Source organism: Phocoena phocoena, chromosome X (genome assembly GCF_963924675.1).
Source record: "Phocoena phocoena chromosome X, mPhoPho1.1, whole genome shotgun sequence".
Classification (NCBI taxonomy): Eukaryota; Metazoa; Chordata; class Mammalia; order Artiodactyla; family Phocoenidae; genus Phocoena; species Phocoena phocoena.
The window spans coordinates 81,880,772-81,894,893 of record NC_089240.1 but is presented as its reverse complement, the minus strand read 5'-3'; the positions used below and the strand labels follow the sequence as shown (position 1 = coordinate 81,894,893).

At 33.9% G+C, this 14,122-nt stretch overlaps 1 pseudogene; it reads right to left on the bottom strand.

Annotated features, from left to right (window-relative positions):
* Positions 1–12,312: 12,312 nt before the first annotated feature.
* On the bottom strand, positions 12,313–12,558 carry LOC136142909 (ATP synthase subunit f, mitochondrial-like; annotated as a pseudogene).
* Positions 12,559–14,122: the final 1,564 nt, after the last annotated feature.

The following is a 14,122-nucleotide window of genomic DNA, read 5'->3' as shown; positions in this document are numbered from 1 at the left end:
GTCTTTGCTCCATCTTACATGTTATCCACCTCAGAATTGAGTCATCAGCAAACTCTACAAGACTATTATGTCATCATTCAGATAACAGCTCTATATTTTGAAAGGGGCAGAAACAAATGCAGAGTTCTGTGACAAGAATGTATATACATATATATATATGTATAACGGAATCATTTTGCTGTACAGCAGAAATTAACACAACATTGTAAATCAACTATATTTCAATAAAAACACTTTGGGTTCAGTTATTCAACAGGTTATGAATGTGAGCCCATGTTTACAGGATGATTTATGTCCATATTTTATCATTTAATCCACAAAATAATCACAGAACATTTTCCCTGTATGTTTTGCATGCTCCTGTCGATCCTAATTCCAAAGAAACTCTTTCCTTCATTGCTTCTTCAAGTGCTATGGGGTAAAATTGCTTGGCAAGTCAAGAATTCATCACATGTTTTGCTTTCAGAACACTAAAACTTTAGGAATATTTCTTGAAATTGAAAGTCTCCATTTTAAGATTTTTTTTTGCCAATACTAGCTGTGTGATAACTATTAGAAAGTATCATCCATGTCCTCCATTTGACCAAACAGTTCATACAAGAGTCCCACCATTTTTTTAGTATTTCTCCTCACCATGCTTCTGCTTCTAGATTCCTGAATTTTTCCTCTACTCTCTATCTTTGCAATATCTGATGCTATTTCTCTTATTATATCTATTTTTGAAGAGATTTTTACCTTTAATTGCAATTTTCCATTGAGTACCATCCCATCAAGTCTCAGTGACACCTATATGATTGCATTTAACTTGTTTGTACTAAAAACTTAAGCTGATTTCCAAAAGAGTTTGTTAACATGTTTTAAAGAGAAATTTTTCTATTTTTCAATACAAAAATCAATGCAAGGAAGCCCTAGCATCAGTGTGTCTCATTCATTTCCTTTCTAACCAAACTCTAGGACTATTTTCCTGGCTTCCTCCACCTTGCTTTTCTGAGACTATCTCAAACTTTACCTAAGAAATATATATTTCCAAAGGCACAAATAGTTCATCATAGCATATATTCTAAGTATCTTCCATGAACCAGAAGGAAGACAACTGACCTTGCTCAAAAATTACTGTCTTGCTCAGTGTCCCCATGCTCATCATGAAATAAACTAGGGTTCAGTGAAGGCAACTTTAAAACCTGATTTTAATGTATTCATATATTAGTCAATATGTATGATAAGCAAAGTAAACAAATATTAGTGTGAATTTAAAGTAAAGGAAAAATGGAAAATTTTTATGTTGCTTTTACCTGGAAAATTGATGTCTGAGGATAAAAATTAGCATAAAACTCATTAATGTATAGTATTCTTGTTCAAACCAGTAGATATTACACTGCATTTAATTGTATTAACAATTAAGACAAAGGAAATCCTTTATAGCTTAAATAAAAGCTTTAAACTAATCATTTCAAACATGGAAAATGAAATGAATAATTTTGTTTAAAAAGCATTTGTCCTTTGAACTTCAGTCTATTCAATTTCTTAAATGCTTTTTATAACAGAGTTCTGTTCAGCACATTTTAAACTTTACATAATTATACCACCCAGTGTACATTTCTGTAAAGCATCAGTAGCTGACAATACTGTTTCATAAAACATTTAGATTAGATTATACAGGTGTTCTTACAGTTCAAAAAATAAAACCAAAACTTTGTTAATGAGGTGACAAACTGAGGGGAGTTACAGGGAACTTGTTCAAGGAGATCAAACCTTCTGAAATGATTTGAAGCATTAGAACTAAGGATGGTAATGCCTTAAACTTGCTAAAGGAAATCAATACATTCTTTGACTGTTATTCTCTTTGCCAGCTGGTTAGGCCCATATCTGATAATGACAAAGTGAGATCCTTCCCTGAGTTGTGTCAGCCCAAAAATGCCACCTGAACAACTATTACTAAATTAAAAACTGGTGGGGCCATAAAAGCCTTCCCATCATGAGATAATCCTTCCAAGTCAGATGTTATCATTAGAAATACACACAAATGTTGAGTTCTATTGTTAAACTCTTCATTAATGCGTACCAACCCTCATTTCACATGGGCAAACACAATGGTCTTACACACACACACACACACCATCTCAAAAGGCAACTGAATTAAAAGGATATAAGGTAAATGGAGAAAAAAATAAGTACCTCATAGAGGTTAAAATCATCACTTGGGACATGCAGTTCCAGATGGTTTTAAAGTTTGTACAAAGTTCAGAAGTGTTTAGGCAATGGAATTAAAGCAAACCCAATGTTATCTATTAAGAGAGGGGATGAAGCATAACATGAGTATATTTTCTACTACATGACTTAGGGCTGTACCCAAATGCCCCAGCTGAAAATCAAATTAGTCAATAACTTCATTTTATTAATATATTAATAAATTAATAATATATTAATATCTGATATAATATATTTTTTAATTATATATATATTTTTAAAATGAGTGCCAGTCATATAGAAGTGAATGGGTCAGAACCAATACCTGCTTTCACAGACCTAAAAGAGAAGCATGGAAGACAGAAAAAGGAAACCTAGCAGGGAAAATAGACAATTAAATAACTAAATAAGCATTTGCCATAAAGAGTGGAAAGTTCTATTGTAAGCGATTAGGGGAGGGGATAACTGGGAGTGTTCTTTAAAGAAATGATATGTGAGATCTGAAGCTTGACTGAGAAATGTACCAGATACAAAGTAAACAAGGCCCTTGCCCCTCACAAAAAATGGTCCAAATCTTCAACATTTCTTAACTGAATTATGTAATAATTTTCTAACTGGGTCCCTTCTTCTAGTCTTCCCCGTTGTCTAACCTCTATGTAGTACCCCAAGTAATTTTTCTTAGAGATCAAAATCCTTCAATGACACAGTACTGCCTAGTCTAGAGAATGACTTATAGACTTCTTAGCAAGGCATTTATGCTTCACATTTTTACCTCGAGTTCTCTTGCCAGCTTCATTTTTCATCACTTCTGGAATGTGATGGCTCCCCCAAGTGTTCATGCCCTAGCCCCTGTATCCTGTGACTGTGTTGTGGTACATAGTAAAAGACACTTTACACATGGAGTTAAGATTATAGACTAAAAGCAGTGGGATTATCATGGATTATCTGGGTGAGCCCAATCACATAAACTTTTAAAAGCAAAGTACTTTTTCTGACTGGAGTCAAAGAAATTCAACAGAAGGAAAATTCAGAATAATTTGAAGCATGAGAAGGACTCAGTGCACCATCACCAGGTTGAAGATGTAGGGGACACAATGATGAGAGCTGAGAGAGGTTCCCAGCTACACCCAGAAAGGAAACAGGGACCTCAGTCCTGCAACCAAAAGGAACTGTATTCAGCCAACGTGAATGAGCTTGGAAGCAAATGCTTCCTCAGAATCTTCAGATGTAAGCTCAGGCCAAACAGCCCATTGAATTTGGCCCTGTGAGACTCTGAGCAGAAAACAGTGAGGTATTTATCACAGCTCTCTAGTTCCTGTGTACTTCAGCAATCACAGCCTATATGCAGAGAGATTAAAGTTTGCAATAATTGAATGTTGATTGAATTAGTGATTTGAGTTGGCTCCATTAAAAACTCATGTAATTAGTATTAAAATAGTCTACCTAAGTGTCCATCAGTGGATAAATGGATAAAGAAAATGTGGTATGTATATATACAATAGAATATTATTTAGCCATGAGAAAAAAGGAGATTCTGCCATTTGTGACAACATGGATGTACACTGAGAACATTATGCTAAGTGAAATAAGTCTGACAGAGGAAGTTAAATACCATATGATATGACTTATATGTAGAAACTAAAAAACAAAACAAAGAAAAAATGAACTCAAAAAGAAAAAGAGAGCAGAATGGTGTTTACCAAAGGTTGGGAGATGGGGGACTGGGAGAGACATTGTTTAAGGGTATACACTTGCAACTAGTCTTGGAGGTCTAATACACAGTACAGGGATTACACACAACAAATTGTGTTATAAACATTAAACTTGCTAAGAGACTAGATCTTAATTGTTCCCACAGCTAGAAGAAATAATAATTATATAATGTGATAGAGACTTTAGCTAAAGCTACAATGGTGATCATATTGCAATATAAAGGTATCAAATCAATATGTTGTACACCTTAAACTTGCACGATGTTATACAGCAATTATAGCTCAAAGTAAAAAAAGAAAAAAAACAAAAAGAGTCAAGAGAAAAAGAAGAAATAAATGCCCATCCCTAAGGATGTTTAATTAGAATATTCCTTTCCTTGTGACTGCTATTTTTGGCAAGAACATGTCTTAAAAAATGAAAACAAAAATTGAGTGTTAAATGTAGTCAGCACTACCCTTATTTCTTTTTTCTTTTTTTATAAATTTATTTATTTGTTTGTTTGTTTTATATTTGGCTGTGTTGAGTCTTCATTGCTGTGTGTGGGCTTTCTCTAGTTGCAGCGAGTGGGGGCTACTCTTTGTTGTGGTGTGCAGGCTTCTCGTTGTTGTGGCTTCTCTTGTTGTGGAGCACGGGCTCTAGGCACGCAGGCTTCAGTAGTTGTGGCATGCGGGCTCTAAAGCACAGGTTCTGTAGTTGTGGCATCCAGGCTTAGTTGCTCCAGGGCATGAGGAATCTTCCCAGACCAGGGCTCGAACCCATGTCTCCTGTATTGACAGGTGGATTCCCAACCATTGCACCACCAGGGAAGCCCACTACCCTTATTTCTACAGCTATTTCCATCACCTCTACTTTACCTTGTGTGGAAATATTTAAGTGACCAGAAGCAAAGGAGTGGCAGGCAGAATTCTAAAGATGCAGTTGCAAGGTTCCTGTCCCCTGACAATCAAAAACTAACCTAGATACTGCTGTGAAGGATTTTGCCAGTGTAATTATCGTTCTAAGTTATTTGAACTTAAGATCTGGAGATCATCTGTGTGGGCCTGACACAATCAGATAATAGCTTCTAAAGTGGAGAGACTTCCTGACTGATGGCAAAAGATGAAGTCATAGGGGGACATCAGAGATATTCAACACACAAGAAGGAATCAACACAAGGTTGCTGGCTTTGACAATGGAGGAGGCCATGAACCAAGGAACGTAGGCAGACTCTAGGAGCTGAGGACAATCCTAGACAACAGCCAGCTGGGAAATGGGGACCTCAGTTCTACAACCTTATGGAACTGAATTCTGCCAACAACCTGAATGAGCCTTGAATCAGATTCTACCCCAGAACCTCCTGAGAAGATCCCAGGCTTTCTGACACCTTGATTTCAGCCTTGTGAAAACCTAAGAAGAGAACCTAGTTGAGCCCACCTGAACTTCCGACCTACACAAACTGTGAAATAATAAATGACAATCATTATTTTATTTAAGCTGCTATATTTGTGACAAGTTGTTATAGCAGCCATTGAAAACTAATATCAAAAGCATTGACATAACTACAAACCTAACACAGCTCCTCCTCTATCTGTCTCCAGTGTCTTCTCCCTGAAGAATGTGTGAAAATTATTAGTCAGTGTGGTTTTTGGATGTTCTTGTTCAGTCTTGCTTATTTAGTAGGTGTCTCAGATACTCAGTGATATGTCCAAGTTTCTTAAGCTCTCTGGATTTCAAATGCCTAATCTGTAAAATGCAGATGATAAAAGAAAATTAGTACCCACTTCAAGAGATTAAATGAATTAGTGCTTATGAAATACTTGGAATAGAGACTGGCATATAATAAATGTTCAAAAAACATATTTCATCACGCTTTTGTCTGTTCTGAAATGACTCTCCTTGGTTCATGCCTTAATAACCAAGTTTTGGTGTTCACGTGTGCATTTGCTCAAAATGCAGTCTCTGTAGATTGGTGCTCATGAAAGACAAATATGGAGGTTCTCTCTCCAACCTGAGAGCTCTAAGTTTCTTTTGCCAGGAACTGCAATGGTATACTTATGGTATCCATATATGGTTCCTTATGTTGGTATATAGAGACCAAAAGCCACTATGGCTTGAAGAATATTATCCCTTTTGGCAAAGTCTCCAGTTGTGTAACATGGCTTCATTCTTAGTGTCACATTGTTAACATCCCCAGGCAACCATGGCTAGAAACATTACTAGTTAATCATTTTGGCCCCAAATTATACAAGTTATGTAAACTTTTCATCTGTTTTACTGAAATTGGGACTTAGCTTTTTAAGACATTTTCTTGAATCAGTTTTCAAGAATCATCTTTTTTTTTTTTTTTTAAGATGTTGGGGGCAGGAGTTTATTAATTTATTTATTTTTGCTGTGTTGGGTCTTCGTTTCTGTGCGAGGGCTTTCTTTAGTTGTGGCAAGCGGGGGCCACTCTTCACCGCGGTGCGCGGGCCTCACACTATCGCGGCCTCTCTTGTTGTGGAGCATAGGCTCCGGACGCGCAGGCTCAGCGGCCATGGCTCACGGGCCCAGCCGCTCCGCGGCATGTGGGATCCTCCCGGACCGGGGCACGAACTCGCGTTCTCTGCATCGGCAGGCGGACTCCCAACCACTGCGCCACCAGGGAAGCCCAAGAATCATCTACTTTTGAGATGAAGGGAATGACTCATCCACCCTACTAAGAAAACAAATTAATTGTGATTATGCCTACAGGAAATGTGCTTTAAGGGATTAGATGCATTTCCTGATGCAAAGTTTACACCCTGGCCTGTCAGATATAACTAACACTCCAGGTAAGTACCACTGGTTTTCATTCTAGTTGATATGAATGGATTATAAAATTTCTTCCATAAACATATTCTTTCAAGAATAATCCTTAAATCCAAGCTCTAGATTCCGTAATACAATTTGAAAAGAAAAAGAAAACATCCAGATCCTCCAAAACAAATTTTCCTTTATAAAAACTACTAACCCTTCCTTTCTGTAAGCAATTGTTCAGCAATTAAGAAAAATATAAATTATAACTTTCTTACTACCTTTTTAGCTTTTATTCATTGAGATAAATTTTATACATGGTAAAATATCCAGATTTAACGTAAAATTTTATGAATTTGACAAATGTATGTAACCCTGTAATCACAACTACAGTCAAAATATAGACATTCCCATCACCTTAAAAAGTTCTTCTGACTCCCTTTATAGTGAATCTTCTTTTTAGAAGTTATTCTTTCCACCCTCTGCCCCAGGCAGTGACCAATCTGATATCTATATTCATAAATTAATATTGCCTATTCCAAAATTTCATATAAATTTAATATGAAATTAATCTGTCTTGCCTGGTTGCTTTCTGTCAACATAATGTTTTTAAGATTCATTCATGTATGCACATTTAGTTTGCTCCTTTTTTTGCTGAATAGTATTCCATTTTATAAAAATTACTATAATTTTTTCATTCTCCTTCAAATGGATATTTTAGTTGTTTCCAATTTGAAGCTATTATGAATAAAGCTGCAAAGAACATTATTATAGAAATGTAGTTTTGTTTCTCTTTGGTAAGTATATTGAAGTAGAATTGCAGGTCATTGGGTAATTTTGTATTTGACTTTACAAAAAATAGCTAAATAGTTATCCAATGTGGTTGTAACATGTTACACTCCCACCTGCAATATATGAGAGATCCAATCATTCTACACCTTCACCAACATTTGGTATTTTCTTTTTACTTTTTTTTTTAAATTACTTTAGCCATTCTATTGTGGTTCTATTGTGAGTGCAATGGTATATCAGATGGTTTGAACCTTTAGGTGGTTTAAATTTGTGTTTCCCTGTTGACTAATGATGTTATGTACATTTCCATGTGCCTTTGAATAACTTCTTATTTGTGAAGTAACTACTCAACTCTTTTGACATTTTGTTGGGTTGTTTTCCTTTATTGTTGATTTGTAGGCATTAATTATATATTCTGCATATGAGTCCTTTGTCCACTATATGTATTGTTAATATTTTTCCCAGTCTCTTGCTGATATTTTCATTTTTATAAGTTTTTTATGAATTCAACTAATGAACGTTTTTATTTTATGATTATTGCTTTTTTGTCCACTCTTAAATGTTTGCCCATCTCAAAATTGTAAAGATATTTGCCAGTGTTTTCATTTAGAAGCTTCATAGTTTTAGCTTTATGCCACATATCTAATCATCTCCAATTAATTTGTGTGTATGCTGTGAGGAAGGGTTTAAAGTCGATCATTTTTCATGTTTATCCAATTGTTGCAGCACAGTTTGTTGAAAGGATTTTTTCCTCGTTGAATTGCCTTGAAAATATTTTCAAAATTCAATTGACCATATACATGTGAGTTTATTCTGGTTTTCCATTGATCAGCTCATCTATCCTTATGCCAGTGCCACACTCTCTTGATTACTATAGATTTATAGTAGGGTTGCAGTCAATAATAGTCTATACATCAACTTTGTTTTTATTTTTAAAATTGTTTTGGTTCTTATAGTTTACTTTTATTTTCATAAATTTAGAATCCATGTGTTAATTTCTATTAAAATGGAATTTTTACTGGGATTGCATTGATTCTTTAGATCAAGTTGGGGATTGTTGACATGTTAACAATATTGAGCCTTCCAATCTTTGAATATGGTATATATCTCAATTTATTTAGGTCTGTCATTAGTTTTGAAAAATTCTCAGCCATTATTACTTCAAATGTTTCTTCTGTTCCTGTCTCTCTTTCTTCTCTTTCTGGGGCTCCCACTGTATGTATGTTACACATTTTGTAATTGGTTCTTAAATAGTCTGTTTCTTTCTTTGTTTTCTTTTCATTGTTGTTCTTTTTCCTTTCCGCTTTTCAGTTTGGGAAGTTTCTATTGACATATCTTCAAGCTTACTGACATTTTTCCATGGCCTTGTCCTGTCTAATGATGAGCCCATCAAAGACATTCTTCATTTTTGTTACAATGTTTTTGATTTTTAGCATTTCCTTTGATTCTTTCCTTGATTTTCCATCTCTGTGCTTACATTACCCATCTATTCTTACATGCTGTTCACTTTTTCCATTAAAGTTCTAAGCATATTAATCATAGTTATTTTAAATTCTTGTTTTGATAATTCCAAAATCCCTATCATATCTGAGTCTGATGCGTGCTTTGTCTTTTCAGATGGTGTTTTTTGCATTTTAACATGCTTTATCTTTTTTTGTTGATAGTCAGGCATGATGAATCAAAATAAATATGCCTTAAGTGTGAGATTTATGTTTATCTGGCTAGGGATTAGGCTGAATTCACTGTTGCTGTAGCTGTAGGTGTTAGAGCTAAAATTTTTTCTAGTGTCCTTGATTTTTGTCTCCCCTGTTGTCTTTGTGTTTCTCTAGAGACTCTTTTTTAAATAGAGTCTGAGACTCACAATTCTTTCAGCTGTAATCTTCTGTTATTATATGAGTCCAACTGATGTGATGTAAGATGGCAGAGAGGAGAGCATATAGTTCTCTGATTAGGTCTCAATCTTTTAGTGAGCCTATGTTCCCAGGCGATGACTTTCATAAGTGCTTTTCATCTTGTTTTTCCTCCTTAGGTGAGACAGGAAGCCTAGAGGTGTCTGGAGTTGGATATTTCCCCTTCTGCCAGGTCAGTTACACTCCAATAAAACTCAAGTTAATTAGGTTCTGGGAAAATAGTTTTCCTTGAGAGCATGTTTTTGTTAGGGAGAGCAGAATACACTGGGTGCTTTCCAAAATGGCTATTTTCCCCCTCCCTCTGACAGGAGCATGAGGGAAATTTTCTCCCATATTAACCCTGCAAACTTAGTGGGGCTCCTGGATAAAACTTTAAAAAATGTGGGGGCATCCCTAAGACTGAGCCATCCATTTTTTAAACTCTCAAGCTCATCCACACTGAGCCTCCAGCAATTTGTCAATCACAGTACTGACTCCAGCAGCGGACTTCTGCTCCTGTTAAGCTGTGATTCTCTGTGTTTGCCTATCTTTACAATTTTCAGGTCGGGAGCTTGCCCTGTGACCTCAATTGTCTGATGGACCTAATAAGTGTTGTTGATTTTCAGTTTATTCATCTTTTGCTTGTTGTGATGACTTCTAAACTCTATGTTTTGGACCAGAACCAAAAAGTTTTTTTCCATTTGCTTAGAAATGTTTAAATTTATCTTACAATATTTTGAACTTTTCAGTGTAGATGTCTTGCACATCTCTTGTTCAGTTTGTTCCTAAATATTTTATGTTTTTGATGTTACTATAAATTTTTAAAATTCACTTCCAATTGCATAATGCTGGTACTGAAACACAATTATTTTTAAAATTTTTGTATCTTGACCTTGTAATTTGAGATCTTGATAAATTTACTTTTTACTTCTAGTAGTTAATTTGTACATTCCTTACAATTTTCTAAATATATAATCATGCCTTCCTTAATTAAAAAGTTTTAATTTTTCCCTTCCAACTTTCAAGTTTTTTGTCTCTTTCTGTTGACTTACTAAACTGACTAGGACATCCAGTACAATATTGAAGAAATATGCTGATAGGTGACATTTTAGTCTAATTTCTACTCTTAGGGGAAAAGCATCCAATAGTGCATCAGTATCAATAATGTTAGCTATAGGCTTTTTGTAGATCCCTTTTATTGGACTAAGTTCCTTACCTAATTGCTAAGAATATCTTGTTTTTAAATCATGAAGAAATGTGGAATTTGTCAAATTATTCTTCTGCATCTTTTGAAATGATTTTATGATTTTTCTCCTTTATTCCCTTAAAATGGTGAGTTACAATGATTGATTTTGAATGTTAAACCAATATTGCATCACTCATCATGTGCAGGAATAAACCCCACTTACTCATCTTGTACAGGCAGACCTCAGAGTTATTGCAGGTTCAGTTCCACACCATTGCAACAAAGTGAATACTGCAATAAAACAAGTCACATGAACTTTTTGGTTTCCCAGTGCACATAAAAATTATGTTTACATGATACTGTAGGCTATTAAGTGTGCAATAACATTATGTCTAAAAAAGAATATACATACTTTAGTTTAAAAAATGTTGGGTTGGCCAAAAAGTTCATTCAGTGTTTTCCGTAAGATCTTACTAAAACCAATACTTTATCACTAAAAATCTTAATCATCATCTGAACCTTCAGAGTTGTAGTAACATCAAAGATCACTGATCACAGATGATGATATCAAATATAATAATAATGAAAAAGTTTGAAATATTGCAAGAATTACTAAAGTGTGACACAGAGACACGAAATGAGCTAATGCTATTGGAAAAATGCAGGATTGCCAAAACCTTCAATTTGTAAAAAACACAATATCTGTGAAACACAATAAAGAAGCACAATAAAATGAAGTATGCCTCTATTATCTTTATGTATCTATTATCTATCTATCTATCTATCTATCATCTATCTATATTGCTGTATTTACTTTCCTACTATCGTGTTAAGGATTTTTTGGGTATTCATCTAGCTTGTTATTTTCTGTTCTTGTAGTGCCTTTGTCAGATTTTGGAAACTGGCTTATTCGGACCTCATAAAGCAAATTAGGAGGGATTTTCCCTTCCTTCATATTCTAAACAAGTTTTATGAGATTAATGTTATTTTCTTCTTAAATGTTTCACAGAATTCATCAACAAGAACTTGTGTTCTGGAAATTTTCTTTGTACTTTTATTATACATTCAATTTCTTTCATAAATGTAGTCATTATAATTTTCTATATCTTTTCATGTCAGTTTGGGCAATTTTTATCATTCAAGGAATTAATCCATATCATCCAATTTGTCAGTTTCATTAGCATAAAGTTATTCATAATATTCTTTGGGTATCATTTTAATGTGTGTAGGGTCTGCAATAATATCCTTTCTTTCATTCCTGATACTTGTAATTTGTATTTGACCTTTTATTTATTCATTGATCTACAACAGAGTTTATCTATTTTATCAAACTTTTCAAAGAACCAGATTTTTTTGTTAATTTTTTCTACTGTTCGTGTTTTCTATTTTATTGATTTTTGCTCTTATCTTTATTATTTTCTTTCTCCTACTTTGGGTTTAATTTTCCCTTCTTTTTTAGCTTCATAAGGTAAAAATTAAGATCAATAATTTTGAGCCTTTCTTTTATATAAAGAAGACCTGCTTTTTTTATATATTCAGATTTATACATTTCCTTCTAAGCACTGCTTTAGCTGCTTCCCACACATTTTGCTGTATTGCATTTTCATTACATTTCAGGTGGATTTCTTTTCTTTTTTCTTTTTTTTTTTTTACATGTACCAGTCATCTTTTATTGGACGTTAATTCTCAATTAGGATATGAAAAGATTTATACCATTGTGTTCCTCAAGGAAGGGTGCCAAGCAAAAAAGGTCATGGTCAGGAATGCAGAGTTGCACTCCACACTGGGCTCTCTTCAGTGGTACTTGCATAACCTCTCATGTTTGAGTTCCTTCTAAGAAAGACAATAGTTGAAAAGCATGTAAGTTGCCAGCACCATAGAAACCCCAGTGATGCTTCCTTTCTTCCATTGATATACTTGTAATAACCTCTTTGAAATGCTCCAATAATGCCTTTAGGGGTGAAATCCCACATTAATATCCAGCTCCCCTATTTTGACATCCATGAATTTCTTCTCCTTCACTGGTATCACTGGCACCATGTTGGTGTCCTGGGTTCTATTGCCCAGGTGTATTTATTTTATAATTCCCCTTGTAATTTATTCTTTGACTCTAGGGTCATTTACAAGTAGGCTGCTTAATTTTAAACCATTTGAGGATATTTCTAGATTTTTTTGTTATTAATTTATAATTTAGTTCTATTGTGCTTGGAGAAAATTCTCTGTAATATTTAAATCTTTTGATATTTATTGAGATTTATTTTAAGGCCCAGCATATTATCTATCTTGCTTAAAGTTCCATGTGCACAAGAAAAGAATGAGTTTTCTGCAGTTGTGGGGTGAAGTGTTATAAAACGTTAATAGGGGCAAGTTAGCTGATAGTGTTTTCAGATTGCTAATTTTTTATTTAGTTGTTCTCTCACTTACTGAGAGAGGATGGTACTACATCCAACCAAGGTAAATGTCTTTTTTTGTCAATAATTCCTCTTTTCTTAAATTCTATTTTGTTTGATAGTATTATAATCACTTAACTTCAGCTTTCCTATGCTTACCATTTACATTGTATATATTTTATATTCTTTTACTTTTGATATATATACATCTTTATATTTAAGTGTGGCTCTTGAAGGCCACATAAAGTTGTGCTTTGCTTTCTCATCTAGTATAAATTATTGAAATAATCCAAATGGTGACAATAAAGGAGGATCACAGAAACAAAAAATATACATAAGAACTAGCAAGATGGTAGATTTAAACATATCTGCATCAATATTACATGAAATGTAAATAGACTAAGCAATACCTTCTCATGAAAAGCTTTCCTTTGGGTTAATTCAATAATTTTTAATTTTTTTTAAAATTCTTCTATTAGATTTTTAATTATACCTTCTAGTGCCATTTTAGTAGCTGCTCTAAGGATTAGACTACCCATCTTAATCTTATCACAGTACATTTAGAATAAATATTGTACCCATTCATGTAAAAAATAAATACCTTGCAAGTTAAAATTTCATATACTCACCACTCTTTGTATTATTATTATCATATGTTTTATATTTACATAAGTTATAAATTCAACAATGCAGTGTTTTGAAGAAAGACAATATTTTTAAAATTTACCCTTATATTTATCCTTCTTGATGATTTTCATTTTTCCCTGTAGATCTGAGTTTCCATCCAGTATAATTTCCTCAGTCTTAAGAACTTTCTATAGCATTTCTTGTAGCTTAGATAGTCTGGTAACAGTTTATCTTAAAATATCTTTATATCACCCTCATTTGGAAGAAAATTTTCACTGGATATTGAATTCTGCATTTACAGTTGGGTTTTTTTTCAGCACTTTAAGATGTGATTCCTTTTTCTTTCGGTTTCGATGGCTTTTGGTGAGAAGTTAACTGTAACATATCATTTTTTCCCTATATGTAATCTGTCTTATTTCCCTGCTGCTTTCAATGTAATATCTTTGGTTTTTCATAATTTGACTATGAAATGCCTAGATGTGGTTTGCTTTAAACTCATCCTACTTTATGCTGGCTAAGCTTCCTGAATCTGTAAGTTAATGTTTGCCTTTTGTATATTTAACTAAATTTAGAAATATTTAAATTAC